This window comes from Nerophis ophidion, linkage group LG06 (genome assembly GCF_033978795.1).
Source record: "Nerophis ophidion isolate RoL-2023_Sa linkage group LG06, RoL_Noph_v1.0, whole genome shotgun sequence".
NCBI lineage: Eukaryota > Metazoa > Chordata > Actinopteri > Syngnathiformes > Syngnathidae > Nerophis > Nerophis ophidion.
This window is the reverse complement of record NC_084616.1, coordinates 49,588,660-49,602,876: the sequence shown is the minus strand read 5'-3', so window position 1 is coordinate 49,602,876 and position 14,217 is coordinate 49,588,660. Positions and strand designations below refer to the sequence as shown.

Below are 14,217 nucleotides of genomic sequence, written 5' to 3'. Positions count from 1 at the left end.
GCAAATACTAAACAGTGGCAAGAGTAAACATGGAGAAAGTTGCTGACAGGATTTCTTTAAGCTGACAGTGACGTGACAGCTGTGATGTCCGGAGAGAACAGACGGCACTCCTGTGTCACCTTGCCACACAGGGAAGTGTGACAGTGGGGGTGTACACATGAAAGCATAGAATACACTACCAAAGAGGTATAGTCCGGTAATATGCTTAAGAAAGACAATGGGCAAACCAGTTAGGTTACCGTAGATTCATAGATTTTTCCAGAGAATACCGTAGAATTTCCGTACAGATACCGTTGAATTTCCTGTTTTGTAAATATATTTCATTATTTTTGTATTTTTATGTGTAATCTTTTTTATGCAATTGCTAATGTAGTACTTTTGTTATGATCATTAACAACTGTTTTACCTTTGTATATTTCCCAGTGTTTTGTGTTAGTTTCAGTGTCAGCGCTCCCTCCTCCTGGTTTTTCCACTTCCTGTGCGGTTCCTCTGCCTCATCACAGCCGATGTGGAGCGCTAATTGACACACCTGCCTCCGTTTGGTGATTAGGACACTCACAATGTGATGGCTTCGCGTGCCATCGCCACGTTTCAGACAGCTTTGGTACATTGCTAAATACACACCTGCAAGTTACCATGAATTGATTAACGAGGACCCCGACTTAAACAAATTGAAAAACTTATTCGGGTGTTACCATTTAGTTACCATTTAGTGGTCAATTGTGCGGAATATGTAATGTACTGTGCAATCTACTAATAAAAGTCCAATCAATCAATCAATCAAATTGTAACTTTGCTTCTGCTAACAGTTGTCCTTTTGCATTTTCACCTGTAGTTGACAGCTCTTCTCACCTCCGAGCTTTTAGTTGTTATGTTTTATTTCTTGGTGCCTACTAAAGCAGTCCTTATCAAACAGTGGTGCAGGCCCCCCCTGGGGGCGCAGTGCGATGCTTGGGACAGGGGGGAAGCGACATGTTTTATCAGTGTCATGCACTATCATGCTTCAAACCCCGCTTGTCATGATCCGTGGTCCGGATCATGTTTTTTTTAGTTATGTTCTGCTAGTTTTGGACTCCCTTAGTTCCTGTTTTGTGCACTTTGGGTGTTTGTTTTGGTTACCATGGGTGCTAATTGGTTTCACCTGCCTCTCATTAGTGCTCGGCACATTCACCTGCTGTTGAGCACTAATCAGAGAGCTATTTATTCACGTTACTCGCCACAGTCGGTGTGGCTTCATTGTTTGCGGTATGCAACTGTCACGTTGGTGTATTCCTGTTCTTGATTCCTGTGCAAAGTTGTTGCCTTAGCTTCCCGTGCGATCGGCATGTTTTTCTTTTGCTTGTTTCTGTCTTTTTGGTACGTGTATGATTTATGATTTATAAATCATTTCCTACCTCACGCTGTTGTCCGGAGCTGTCCGTTCTGCATTCCGAGAAAACAAACCTCGATCCGACCTCCCACATGTGACACCGCTTCGAAAAGCTGTTCCCTACAAACTGTGCTCATTGTTGCCGTTACAGTTTTTTCCAATTGCTTACCCAAAAAATTTGAAATGTTCACACAGTTAACAAAAGTCTACACACATTAAGAAAAACCACTGTGCAGATTTGCCTAATATTAGGCATAGACTCTGCTTCACAGTTTTTGCGAAATATTACACACAATGCTTTACACACACCTTCCCATCTCGCACACATATGAGGATTTTTATACACACATCTTCACATGTTACACACACACTATGATTGTGATACAAACATCTTCATGTGTTACACACACACTATGATTGTGATACACACATTGTTACACCTTACACAAAGAAAAGGATTGTGAAGTTACTTCCTGGTCACTCAAAAGGGATGGCTTTGTAAACAACCACACAATTCAACACATTGGATAATCACATCCACCAGGTGTAAAGACACACAGGCGATACATTGAAAATACAGCTTTCAAGTGGGTGCTATAGCTATACAATTTTTTTCCATTTGAAATTTTTATCCCCAGATTTTTTTTCAAACCTTTTTATTTGTCCATCCATCCCATCCATTTTCTACCGCTTATTCCCTTTTGGGGTCGCGGGGGGCGTCTCACATTTTAATTTGTACTGCCTATCATTGTTGACTACTGTGATATGTTACTTTACCTAACTGTAGTAAAAATAAATAGTTTCTGTTTGCAGCATCATTGTTGAGCAGTTCTGGAAAAAATTACGGGATATTTTTGCTTTCTCTTTAGGTACTTACGTATAGGCCCACTTCAAAGTAAACAATGACGATTGCTATGGATTTTTCATTATATTTTGTCAAGTTACAGTAGGGCTGGACGATATGGCCTTTTATATTTTTAGGTCATGTCACGATACACGATGTATGTCTCGATAATTTGCCTTAAAAAATTATTTTTCATACTGCATTACTATATGCTCATTTGAACTTTCATACATTGAGGGAAATCACAACTAAGTCAATTGACCAAAACTGTATTTTTTAAACCGCTATTAAGCAATTGCACAAACATTCATGTCATTTCCAAAACCGAAAATGCAAGTTTGTCAGATACATTTTAAAACAAATTATTAGTGCACTTTTGTGCATGATGTCCGTAAGATGACATATTCAAAACAACACTAAATTAAAGTGCACTTCTTGTACAGAACGCCACTAAAATAGTTTAAAACAAATAAAGTGCCCTAATCCTAACCCTAACCCTAACCAAATAACTCTACGGTAAATTAAGTCTTTGTTAATTAGAATATGAACCCCATACTAAAGTGTTACCAAAATTAAGATTGCTATGGATGATGCATATGCTTCAAAGGTCGAGCAAAATGCCCCAAACGTGATTTCTTATAGTAAAATTGTTTTTTTTTTATAAATATGTTTTGTATTTATCACTGTTCTGGGTAACTCACTCCAATAGTATATTATAATTTGAAGTCTGAGTGAGTGAGATAAAAATAAAACTGCAATTTAACAAATGCTTGCTTTATTTTGATGAATTTGCATATGTTTTGACTGAAGTGTGTCATTTTACAAATACCAACCCCGTTTCCATATGAGTTGGGAAATTGTGTTAGATGTAAATATAAACGGACTACAATGAATTGCAAATCCTTTTCAACAAATATTCAATTGAATGCACTACAAAGACAAGATATTTGATGTTCAAACTCATAAACTTTTTTTTTTTTTGCAAATAATAATGAACTTAGAATTTCATGGCTGCAACATGCGCCAAAGTAGTTGGGAAAGGGCATGTTCACCACTGTGTTACATCACCTTTTCTTTTAACAACACTCAATAAACGTTTGGGAACTGAAGAAACTAATTGTTAAAACTTTGAAAGTGGAATTCTTTCTCATTCTTGTTTTATGTAGAGAATCAGTCGTTCAACAGTCCGGGGTCTCCGCTGTCGTATTTTACACTTCATAATGGGCCACACATTTTCGATGGGAGACAGGTCTGGACTGCAGGCGGGCCAGGAAAGTACCCGCACTCTTTTACTACGAAACCACGCTGTTGTAACACGTGGCTTGGCATTGTCTTGCTGAAATAAGCATGGGCGCCCATGATAACGTTGCTTGGATGACAGCATATGTTGCTCCAAAACCTTTTTGGACCCTTCACATTATTGGTGCCTTCACAGATGTGTAAGTTACCCATGCCGTGGGCACTAATGCACCCCCATACCATCACACAAGCTGGCTTTTGAACTTTGCGCCTCTAACAATCCGGATGGTTATTTTCCTCTTTGTTACGGAGGACACCACGTCCACAGTTTCCAAATATAATTTGAAATCTGGACTCGTCAGACCACAGAACAATTTTCCACTTTGCATCCATCAATCTTAGATGAGTTCGGGCCCAGCAAAGCCAGTGGCGTTCCTGGGTGTTGTTGATAAATGGGTTTTGCTTTGCATAGTAGAGTTTTAACTTGCACTTACAGATGTAGCGACCAACTGTAGTTACTGAAAGTGGTTTTATGAAGTGTTCCTGAGCCCATGTGGTGATATCCTTTACTCACTGATGTCGGTTTTTTGATGCAGTACCGCCTGAGGGATCAAAGGTCCGTAATATCATGGGTTAGGTGCAGTGATTTCTCCAGATTCTCTGAACCTTTTGGTGGTTTTACAGTCCGTAGATGGTAAAATCCCTAAATTCCTTGCAATAGATCGTTGAGAAATGTTGTTCCAAAATTGTTGAACAATTTGCTTACAAATTGGTGACCCCCACCCCATCCTTGTTTGTGAAGTACTTATCATTTCATGGAAGCTGCTCGTATACCCAATCATGGCACCCACCTGTTCCCAATTAGCCTGCACACCTGTGGGATGTTCCAAATATGTGTTTGATGAGCATTTCTCAACTTTATTACCATTTATTGCCACCTTTCCAAACTTTTTTGTCACATATTACTGGCATCAAATTCTAAAGTTAATGATTATTTGCAAGAAAAAAAATGTTCATCAGTTTAAACATCAAATATGTTGTCTTAATTTGTAGCATATTCAACTGAATATGGGTTGAAAATGATTTGCAAATCATTGGATTCCATTTATATTTACATCTAACACAATTTCCCAACTCATATTTCAATTCAATTCAATATGGAAACGGTGTTTGTAATCTAGGAATCAAGAAAATTCAATGTGGTGTTTGGAAAAGTTTGTATATATTTTGAAAAAAGACACACAGTTCGTACAATTGTGTGTAAGCAAATGGAAAAACTGTGATCTTCCTCAAATAGATTAAAAAAAAAAAAATCTGCACAATTTTTATTATTCATTTTTGTTTTTAGGCCGTAAGGTGAACCTGTTTTTCGTTTAACCTCGTTCCCATGTTGGGGCACTAAATAATTTTTGGTTCTTGAAAAATATATTTTGGTTTTCAATGAGAAGAAAAGTTCTCTACTGGATATGCAGGCACATTTTTTAAATTAGTGTTTAAGGTTGGGACTATTTCTTGCTTGGCGTAACAATATTTTCGTCTCAAGAGGTGACGTTATTGTCACGTGCTTGACATTCGACCAATCGGGTAGCCGCGCAGATCCAAGATGTCAACAACGTCGAGCGATGAAGAGGAAAATACTCTCAATCAGCTAAAACACCTTAAAAAAGTTCGAAAAAAGAACAACAAAATATGCTACATAGATGTTACGTCTGTTTGGAAAGAAGAGGTGAATGATTTCACTATCAAAAGGTGGGATACTTACAGGAATTGTTAAAAACGGTGGCTTTGCTGTGATGGCGAGTCTTATGAAGTAGCCAAGATATTGAAATCCTGTATCGGTGTTGAATTTAAAGTTATTCCTGATGACGCTAGGCTTCACCCGACTTGTTACCGGTGGTCCGTTGATAAGAAGCGTTTGGATTCTGCCAAAAACTGGCCAAACGGTTGGATGTGGGTCAAAATGAGTTTGTGGCATCGGACAACGCTTCAGTCTCGACAAGTGACATTCCAAAGAAAAAACTAAGATCGAAGACAGGCCTGCCTATCGGTTCTGCTGGCCCTGTGCTCCCTGCCATTTCTATCATTTGCAAGAAAACCAACGAGAGAATTACCGTGGGAGGCAACCGGCAGAAGGACCATCTTTCACAGGCAGAAACGCTTTCAGCAGGTAAACACACACTCTACACGTAGCACTTACACACATACGAAACATTTATCCATCCATTTTCTACCGCTTATTCCTTTCGGGGGCGCTCGAGCCTATCTCAGCTACAATCGGGCAGAAAGCGGGGTACACCCCGGACAAGTCACCATCTCATCGCAGGGCCAACACAGATAGACAGACAACATTCACACTCACATTCACACACTAGGGCCAATTTAGTGTTGCCAATCAACCTATCCCCAGGTGCATGTCTTTGGAAGTGGGAGGAAGCCGGAGTACCCGGAGGAAACCCACTCAGTCACGGGGAAAACAGGCGAACTCCACACAGAATGATCCTGAGCCCGGGATTGAAGTCAGGACTACTCAGGACCTTCGTATTGTGAGGCAGACGCACTAACCCCTCCTCCACCATGCTGCCCATTTAATCATATTTTATTTTTAGGCAAGTTGATGAACGCTGCCAGGATAAGGCAAGACAGTAGCATTCTCTTGCATATTGAAGACAGAGACTGTGTGGCCATGGAAGTGCGGTACCACAAGTCCTGTTCCAGACAGTACACCAGGTTCGTGACAAAGTCTGATGTAGCAGTTACTGAACCGCAGATGAAGAAGTGTGAGTTATTAAAATGCATTATCAATTATATACACACTATAAATTACAATTCATAATGCAGCTGAGATAGACTTCAGCGACCCTGAACGGTACAAGCGGTAGGGTACAAAATGGATGGATGGATTATAGATGCATGACAGATACAGTGTCAATAATAATGAAATGAATATAGAATAAATACAAGTTTCACTTTTTTAATTGACTTTTCCATGATATTATATTTGTTTTAAATGCACTTGTAAAGGCTGTTTGTATGTAGCTACAATCTTGACTGCATACGTTTTGGCACAAAATAAATGTGTGTGTGTGTGTGTGTGTGTGTGTGTGTGTGTGTGTGTGTGTGTGTGTGTGTGTTTCTTTTTCTTTTTCTTTTCAGAAGTGAACCAACCTTTGATGCCAACTACAACATATTCTGAGAGAGGATCATATGCCAAAAGATAATTGTTAATCAGAAGGTGCTGAGAATGAACCAACTATGACGAATGTTTTTAAATACGGTGCAAAAACATGAAGATTGTGATCCTTCGAATTACAGGTAACAACAGAAGCTTTTTTTGGCATTTTGGCAGTGATGTAAAACACTTTTATGCTGGAAAATATCAAAATAATAATACATAATTTGAAAAAAAGCTTTGATAATATATTTAAACTACTAATACTTTTCAATATGAATATATCTTTATTTACACCCTTGTGCTCCTATTTCCCTGTGTTCTTATGTTGCAGGCAGGATAAATTGAAGAGAAGACTGACTCTGGGCTTTCCCAACTGGTGTTTTTCTTCATGGGACACAGTCGTCAGTCTAGACACTAGCCTTGCCCAACTACAACTACTACAGGGCAGAGACAAAATTGGATTCTCGAAGAAGACTCCTACAATACTGGTGTGGGACAATATTGACTTTGAGGAGGAGACACTGTCAGGTCGTGGAACTACTCACCATACGAATGCTGTACCTGTCTGCATTTACACATCTGGGAAGCAGTTTTGAATTGGACCAGTCAACATTTGATGTGCTAAGGAAATATGTGTGCCACCTGTAAGGCCATTCATCTGCAGAAAATGTCAACGCTGCAAGGTCCAGAGCATTCTGCATGGCATCATCAGCTTTGCCAGAACTCTCAATGTCCCCTACAAGTGACGCCCTGCACCAACATTGCAAAAGGGCAAACTACCAGGCTGCAATAATGAGAATCTCAAAGGTATAATGTCTGCTCAATCACCCAATGGCAATGGATGGCACATTGTGGATGGATGGTTAATAGTTACATGGATGACTACAAATCCTGCCCCTGATCGTGTGTTAAAGGTAGTCCACTGCAGCTGAAAGCAGAACAAATGTGAGACAGGAAGATTTCCTGTATGTCTGTACGACTGTCTTGTACTCATTTGCATTGGTGCCAAAATTGTGCCAATATTTCCATGGAAACGGAGGATAAAGAACCTGGGAAGATGGCTCTGATGATAGTGATAGCTAAGAGATGAAAATTGTCTCCCTCCTTCAGAATACGCAAAGTCACACTTAATCAGTTAGTTCTCTAATAAAAATTTGAGTTTTTTCCACATTTGAGAAAATCCCTCAGAGTATTTCACTATGTCTTTTTTTAGTTACTTAAGTTAAATACTTTCAAAATAGAATGTGAGGTTACAGTGTACTTGACCATAAAAATGTAATAATCATAGTTTGAGTTTGTGCCAAATTTGAGGAAAATCTATCAAATAATTCTTGAGATATGGCTTTAACAATGTGCTAAGTTAAGACAAAATAACAAAAAAATATATATATAAAAATACCCAAGACCTGCTGTGACATCAACACATTGTTTTGTTCATGTAAATATTGTTTTATACCATATTGTGTACAGATCCTAAACTGTAATGCCGTTTTTGTTGTATTTCCATTTTTCGGCATTATTCGATATTTTGATTGTTGTCAGCCATTTTGGGCCAAAGTCTTCTTCATTTCATTTTATTTTTTACTTCCTCTCATAACACAGTATCTACTGAAATTTTTAATGTATAAAACATTATTGTTAAGCAAAATGTACCATGTTTATGTTCAATTGTACAGGTTGCTATTCACTTACTTTGAAGAGTTTTTTTTTCATTTGTTTTGTATGTTTCATGGTTTAAATTCAAATTAAAGTATACCAATGCTAAAATACTTGTATCAAATGTTAGTGTCGGAGTTATTTGTTGACAAACCCCAAGATGCAGAGATGGAGGCAGGCATGGAGTGAGCAAACATGATTTTAATATAAAGACTAAGACAAAACCAAACAAAGGGTTCAAACCAAAAGCGCGCACGTGGGCGGATAAAAAACAAAAGGCCTTTAGCATAGAAGCTAACAAGAAACAAAAAGGAACTTTAGCATGGAAGCCAGAGGATAACAAACAGAAAAACTGGAAATAGCTACTGGCTATCAAAAACAGCTTACCGCTACGACGACCAGGACAAGATGTAGCATGACAGGTAATAGCTGAAATAATGCCAGACACGACAGGTAGCAAAGACACAAGAGTGAAATGAGGCAACAACAATACAAATGACAATACAATGATCCAGCAAATGACACAAGACAAAGGAGGTACAAATTGGAACCGGCTGATTGGCAACAGGTGTAGCCAGATACCAATCAGCCGCAGCTGAAGGGGAACACAGCACTCAGGGAACACAGCACTCAGGGAACACAGCACTCAGGGAACAAGACAGGAAGCTGACAAAATAAGAGCACTAGACAGGAACTAAGGACAGGAAATACTAAACACACTGAGAGGAACACAGCACTCAGGGAACAAGACAGGAAGCTCACAAATTAAGAGCACTTGACAGGAACTAAAAGATAGGAAATACTAAACACAGGTAACAGACAAATGCAGAGGAAAAAACTAAAACATAGACAAACTGTCAGGGGCAAGCCTGACAGTTAGGTATATGCATTAATGTCAATTTGTTAGAGATATTCTGTTTCCAGAATGAAGGTAAATACATTTACAAGAAAAAACAGCTGCATAAGATTTTGTTTTTTTTGTCATTCCTATTTTTATACATTCATGGCTCTAAAAAAAAACTGACAGGATATTTTGCGGAGAACTTTTAACCTCATGTCCACAATGTCATTGTCTATGCAAAAATGCAAAAAAAGAGTAGTGCCCAGACGTGGGAACAAAAATCACTTTCTAGACACTTTTTCCTGGTTCACCTAATGGCCTATTTGTAAGTTAACGTGTTTTATCGGATTTTCTTTCATGCAAATTGATGCACTTTAAATATTTTCTGTTACAGACTAAATAACTATGTTAGCGTTGTTCTTTGTTGTAAGTTAATCTATATTTCTTTTTTTTCTTTAATGTTAATAAGGATACAATGTTATGCAGAGGTGTGCTTAGAGGGGTGAACAGACAATAATTGAGGAGCACTGTACTGAAGGGACTTTCTACTCATACACCACCTGCCTTCTCTGCATCTTGGGATCATGCCAAACAATGCCAACCCACACTTTTAACAATTTTATTCATCCTGCTGTGTTAAAATGTATACATTTTACACCGTTTTGCACTATTTTGGAATTTCATTCATGTCTGTACAGCAGTTTGGTCTACTGAAGTTGTTTTTTAATGTGCTATAAAAATAATTACATTTAAAAATAAGAAAAAGATTAAGATTAGTTGCACCTGTGCAGACCAAATTAATTCAAAATGGAGCGTGTGTGTCACACTGCTAAAACACTAGTGTAAATCATTTGAGTTCCCCAAACAAGAGTTAAGTTCCCTTTTGACCATATTTTTACCCTCCCAAGCCCACATAAGCCGAACAATATTTTAAGAATGACTATTTTGATGTATAAGGGTAATTAAGTTTCTTCACTTATTAACATAACTCCACTTCTGTTTTAGCCAGAAGATTAGTAATTATACATCACTTCTCCACATTCCAATCCTCTTAGGCAAATGTTAGACTCAGCTGACCCTCAGCTATTAGAAAGATAACAAGGCCAGTACTTTTTGGCAAGATAAGCCTTTGCATTGGCACCCCTTGACCCTCTGGGCCTGCATGCTGAATTAGGTTCAATTGAAGAGTCAGAAGGATATACAGTAGCTTATATGTTCTACTAAATGGACAAAGGTGATAGAGATTCTTCTCTTTGCATCATTTAAAACATTTGAGGAGACAAAAAATGAAAATGCGAATGAGCTCTGTGAAATACAGATAGAGATGAAGAGAGAAAACGAAGCAGTGCAGAGGTCAGAGCGAGATGGCGACAACTACTCTTTCACCTTGTGGGACTTTTGTTCTGGCAACATTGGTCAGACTTTGAGGTAGGGTTGTACGGTATACCGGTATTAGTATAGTACCGCGATACTATTGAATCATTTTCGGTACAATATCGTCTCTGAAATGTACCAGTCCTGCAATAACCGCAATAAGAAACATATGTTTAACGTACCCTAAGATATTTTGTTAAGATAAAGCCAATAATGCAATTGTGGTCCCCTTTATTTAGAAAAGTAACGAAAACATTTTAGTACCGGTACCAAAATATTGGTATCCTTACAACACTACTTTGAGGATAAGGAGCAGCTTACTCAAAAAGCCAAATACACAAACCTCTTTTCAGTTGACTCAGGGGTGATAACTCTTTTAGCACATTAGAATAAAAAAAAAAACATTAAAAACAAAAACAAATTGCACAGTTTACTGTGACGCCTTCAAACCTGAAATTATGCTTATCATTTCAACCTTGAAGCTGAGTGGCTCTACCCTGCTGTGAGAGCTTCTGCAGCAACATTGTTGACCTGCTTCCCTAAAGCTCACCAGCCGTCCACCCACACATAAAACATTGCACTAACTATCAACTCCATGCATTAATCACAATTAAAGCATTCCGGTGTGCGTGATGTCATATGTTCATAAACCGCTGCTTATTTCATGATTTATCTTTAGAGTTCTCTAAACATCCGTGCAGTTGCTGGTCATTATAAAAATGCTAAAAAAAAAAAAAAAATGATTGGTTCGTGGCATTATATCCAGATCTTGTTGAGCATACTTAGTCACATTGTGTGTGGACGTTACACGCATGCGCACGAGCAGTTGCTGTTGTCTTGACCTCGTGTGTCTGATGGCGCTTTAATGAGCCACAGGCTGTCAGGACCGCTGAAGTCCAGACTCATCCCGACACTGACACACACCATGCCATTGCTCCACTCTCTCCACACTCACCAGGATGCACTTAAAAACACGGCGCTCGGATGCCCTTAGTAGTGGGAAGACATACGATGCAAAATCCAGTGGATGTCAGTCATAATAACATGATTGATCTTTATATATTTGATATCAGGAGCCTGCTGCAAACACATGCAATAAAGGGAAAAAGTAATTCAATTCATTCATTCAATCATTTTTTTCTCTCTATCCATCCATTTCTACCGTTCGTCCCATTCGGGGCCACAGGGTGGGGGGTTGGAGGTAGTGGGTTGCTGGAGCCTATCTGCTGCATTCAGGCGAAAGGCAGGGTACACCCTGGACAACTCGCCACCTGATTTTTCTATTTAAGTTGAATAGTTGAATCAACTATTACAGATTCATACTGATCTTGTTCAAACTCACACAATCATAGATGGCAAAGCTAAATATTTGCCATCTAGCAAATTTGATCATCTCCGCCAATTTATATAATGTATGACAGTATGGGATTAAACTCCTCACTCATGGCCTTGTAGGCAAAAAGTGTAGGTACTCCGGATTTAATATTGTTCATTAACCCAACATAAACATTTTCTGGTATGGGGGCTGCAGAAGCCGCAGTACCAGGAAAAAAAAACCTCATCCAATATGCCAACTACTGTACAAGGCTACAGTAACTTGGAAAAAGTTAAATTCTCCATTAAAAACAGCACGCATACCAGGACAGCAATTGATTAGGAAAATGTATGTATATATTCATATATATATATATATATATATATATATATATATATATATATATATATATATATACATATATATATATATACACAATGTTGGCGTTAACGTTTTTTTTGCGTCTTTTTACGCATTGAAATCCGAAAGGACTCGCATTTCCGGAAGCCCGTGAGTTTCCCGGACGCAGATTTATTTATTTATTTTTTTTACTACCCGGTTTGCTTGTTTTTTATTTTATTTTATCGATTATTGCTTTCCGCCTGTGTTTTGTTTTGTTTATATTTTCTGCCTCAGTTGGCACTCGGACAACTTTACCGGTAGGAGCTGTCAAAAGAAAGACTTCATGGTAAACACTAAGTGGTGTATACTGTAGCGTCCCGGAAGAGTTAGTGCTGCAAAGGGTTCTGGGTATTTGTTCTGCTGTGTTTATGTTGTGTTACTGTGAAATATGTTTGTCATTCTTGTTTAGTGTGGGTTCACAGTGGGGCGCATATTTGTCCATCCATCCTTTTCTACCGATTGTCCCTTTTGGGGTTGCGGGGGGTGCTGGAGACTATCTCAGCTGCATTTGGGCGTAAGGCGGGGTACATCCTGGACAAGTCGCCACCTCATCCCAGGGCCGGCGCATATTTTTAACAGTGTTAAAGTTGTTCATACGGCCACCCTCAGTGTGACATGTATGGCTGTTGATGAAGTAAGCATTGCATTTACTTAAGTATGTGAAAAAGCCACACATGTCATGTGTCTGGGCAGGCAGGCCGTGACGACTTGCAGAAGACGCTGAAGGCAGTGCCCAATATTTTGTCCGGGTGGAAATCAGGAGAAATTTGGGAGAATGGTTGCCCCTAGAGATTTTCGGGAGGGGCACGGAAACTCGGGACTCTTCCAGGAAAATCGGGAGGGTTGTCAAGTATGCACTAAGGTGAGTTTAAAGTCAACCTTTAACTTCATCCTGCGCCAGTAAATGAGTTGTTTTAGTCTTTGTGAGTCCATGGAAACTTTACTTTTATCTTCCGCTGAAGCGACATCGTTCGACGATGGAGACAGGCTAGCTGTTAGCTTCAAGCTAACCAGCACCAGACCGGACTTCTCCACCCCAAATACATACTTTGCAAGTCAACAAACGGGGCAAAATGTGCCTTTTGAAGTGTTAATGTGCGAGGAGTGTTCAAAGGAAGTCTTTAGGAGAAGTGGCAGAAAAGTTATTAAGTGTCGCTCGCATCGCCGACAGTGACGTAATCACCCTCATTGTTTACTGAAGCAGAGATGCTGACTGTGCGTTATGATAAATGCACATACTTTTTATCGATAGACTTATCAGATAAAAAATGTTTTTATTATCTATAGCAGTGGTTCTCAACCTTTTTTCAGCGATGTAATCCCTGTGAACATTTTTTTAATTCAAGTACCCCCTAATCAGAGCAAAGCATTTTTGGTTGAAAAAAGAAATCAAGAAGTAAAATACAGCACTATGTCATCAGTTTCTGATTTATTAAATTGTAAAACAGAGCAAAATATTGCTCTTTTGTAGTGGTCTTTCTTGAACTATTTGGAAAAAAAGATATAAAAATAACCAAAAACATGTTGAAAAATAAACAAGTGATTCCATGATAAATAAAGATTTCCTCACATATAAGTAATCATCAACTTAAAGTGCCCTCTTTGGGGATTGTAACAGAGATCCATCTGGATTCATGAACTTAATTCTAAACATTTCTTCGCAAAAAATAAATCTTTAACATCAATATTTATTTATGGAACATGTCCACAAAAATCTAGCTGTCAACACTAAATATTGCATTGTGTATTTCTTTTCACAGTTTATAAACTTACATTCATATTTTGTTGAAGTATTATTCAATATATATATTTATAAAGGATTTTTGAATTGTTGCTATTTTTAGAATATTTAAAAAAAAATATCACACACCCTTTGGCATACTTTAAAGTACCCCCAGGGGTATGCGTACCGCCATTTGAGAACCACTGATCTAGATTGTGAGATATAACAGGACAATGCATACATTTACCATTTATTTTCAAAACGGTTACAAAAACGTGGGAC

General features: G+C 38.5%; 1 protein-coding gene and 1 long non-coding RNA gene across 3 annotated transcripts in view; one reads left to right on the top strand and one right to left on the bottom strand.

Annotated features, from left to right (window-relative positions):
* The window catches only part of LOC133554867 (membrane-associated guanylate kinase, WW and PDZ domain-containing protein 3), a 117,366-nt gene that overhangs the window by 85,644 nt on the left and 17,505 nt on the right, over positions 1-14,217 (bottom strand). The gene's annotated exons all lie outside the window — the stretch shown is intronic.
* Positions 5,048-8,350, top strand: LOC133553958 (uncharacterized). Of its 2 annotated transcripts, none has more exons than XR_009807025.1 (3): positions 5,048-5,619; positions 6,606-6,764; positions 6,956-8,350. It is a non-coding gene; the product is annotated as an uncharacterized LOC133553958 (long non-coding RNA). The 2 variants fall into 2 exon arrangements; XR_009807026.1 differs by lacking the exon at positions 5,048-5,619 and adding an exon at positions 6,040-6,179.